The sequence below is a fragment of the Homarus americanus genome, unplaced genomic scaffold (assembly GCF_018991925.1).
Source record: "Homarus americanus isolate GMGI-L3 unplaced genomic scaffold, GMGI_Hamer_2.0 scaffold32929, whole genome shotgun sequence".
In the NCBI taxonomy this organism is placed as follows: Eukaryota; Metazoa; Arthropoda; class Malacostraca; order Decapoda; family Nephropidae; genus Homarus; species Homarus americanus.
This window is the reverse complement of record NW_024737097.1, coordinates 6,900,351-6,902,974: the sequence shown is the minus strand read 5'-3', so window position 1 is coordinate 6,902,974 and position 2,624 is coordinate 6,900,351.

The following is a 2,624-nucleotide window of genomic DNA, read 5'->3' as shown; positions in this document are numbered from 1 at the left end:
GTAGCTGTGCACAAGAACTCACGTCCGTTGACTCATCCAGCTGTAGGAGGTGATGGAGGAGGAGAATGTCGTGCCCGCAAGTGCTCCCGTTAGAGACCAAGGAAAATGGCCGCCTTGGATCGTTGTGTCTTGGGGGAAGAGGAGGGGAGTGTGAGGAAAGACGACCTCCTTGCCACTCTGTTAAGGCAGCTGGGGCAGTTGAGGAGTGAGGTTGACACTCTAAAGGGGGAAAATGAAGCCCTCAGGATGGAACTCCTTCAGGTAGGTGTCCTCCCCCTTACAGGGTGAGTCATCAAATCGAAATAGACCTACAAAAACGATGTATAAATATTTTACTTCAAATTTCTCAAGCGCTAGATCGCAGTTACAGTGCAGTAATCGAAGCTGGTGAATATTTTCCACAATAAAATATTCATAGGTCGCCAGCATGTAATGTTTGTTTTTCCTTGCCGTGGCTTTATCAGCTATACAACCTTTAATTATTTTGTTTTAATTATTTGATACTACTGCTGGATTACATACGATTAGGTAAGTCATTCCTGTCCTTTATAGTTGTATTGATGAGTATGTAGTGCTGCTTCAATTGGAGTACTGTAACTCTGGTCTGTGAGGCGTACTAAAGACTGGCAAGTGAGTGAGCGTGAACCAAGGTCCACACACGTCTCTCTTACCTATAGTGTCGTTCTGTATATATCAGAACTAAGCTGATAGTTGCTCCTATATGTCACTGTTTCGATCTAAATCAAGCATCAGTACAGAAAAGAATCATAGACTTATGAAAAAACAGTTAAATATATATACAAAATATGACTACACTTGATTATTAAACTCGACAGAGCAGAGTTATGTGATTCGGTGGATGATGACGTCACTGTTTATTAGCGGCAAGATCACGTGACGTCACAAGTTGATGACGTAATGCCCCCGGTTGGTAATGTCAGTTTCAAGGAAGAGTCAAGGCCAGTCGGCGGCTAGAGGAACCTGGGGAGGGTCATCATGCTGAATCACTTAACTAAGAGGGCGAGGTTAGCGGTGAGACGAGACTAGGGGGACGAGTCTAGCAGTAAGACGGGACTAGGAGGACGAAGCTAGCAGTGAACCGAGACTTGGAGGACGAAGCTAACAGTGAAGCTAGACTAGGAGGACGAGGCTAGCAGTGAGCCGAGACTTTGGAGGAAGAGGCTAACAGTGAAACTAGATTAGGAGCACGAGGCTAGCAGTGAGATGAGACAATGAAGATGTTACTAGCAGTGAAACCAGACTAGGAGGACGAGACTAGCAGTGAGACGAGTCTATGAAGATGTTACTAGCAGTGAGACCAGACTAGGAGGACGAGACTAGCAATGAAACCAAACTAGGAAGAGGAGACTAGCAATGAGATCAGACTAGGAGGAAGAGACTAGCAGTGAAACCAAAGTAGGAGAACGAGACTAGCAGTGAAATCAGACTAGGAGATCGGGACTAGCAATGAGGCAAGACAAGGAAGATGGGACTAGCAATGAGGCAAGACAAGGAGGATGACACTAGCAGTGAGACCAGACTATGAGGATGATACTAGCAGTGAAACCAGACGAGGGGGACGAGATTAGTAGTGAGATGAGACTGGGGGAGGAGACTAAAAATGAGACGAGAATTAGGAAGACGAGACTAGCAATGAGACCAAACTAGGAGGATGATACTACCAGAGAAACCAGACTACGAGGACGAGGCTAGCAGTGAGACCAGACTAGGAGGATGAGACTAGCCGTGAGACCAGACTGGGAGGACGAGACTAGCAGTGAAACATGATTAAGAGGACGAGACTAGCAGTGAGACGAGACTAGGTCAAGACAAACAGTGAGACAAGATTAGGAGAACAAGAATAGCAGTGAGACTAAATAATGAGAACGAGACAAGCAGTGAGACGAGACAAGCAGTGAGACGAGACAAAGAGGACTAGACTACGGGACTACTCAAATATGGTCCAGTTGCCGTAAGACTCTGAAGGTCTCCTGGGGCCAGATGTCACTTTCTCTCTTTATTTTCGTCTCCGTTAATTCCCGTTTGACTGACATCTGATGACCTCCTCCCTCTTGACGTCTCAGAACGACACTACCGGGTCTACCCAGCCAAATGCTAGTAGCCTTAACGATTTAGATATCGGGTAAAAAAAGAATTATTTATCCATCATTAGCAACTTATACGGTGCTTGTGTGTCGAGCGTTTAAGATCATGCCAAACATATATTTTTGTGCTATATTATAATCTATGGAAGTTCTGATTTAAATACTAATGTAGGATTGCCCGTAAGTATATATGTAATTCAAAATTGTCTGAGCGTGGGAATTGTTTAAGTAATTTCGAGTATTTTATGGATTAGCTGGCTTTTGAAGCAGTAACTTTATGTGTAGCGCTGCCGTCACTAGTTCCTCAATGGGGAAGGTATGGACCGTTTACTACCGGCATGAACCATTTTCAAAGCAATACAAATTCAAAAACAGGTACAAATATAACTTAAGTCTTATAAATTAATTGGTTACGAACTCCAACTGAACCTTAGTAATTATTAAACTCCATTTAAACAATTAAGCTGAGACGACGGATGTACCTATCCACCAGGGATGCTAACAAAAGGATGAGGCTGT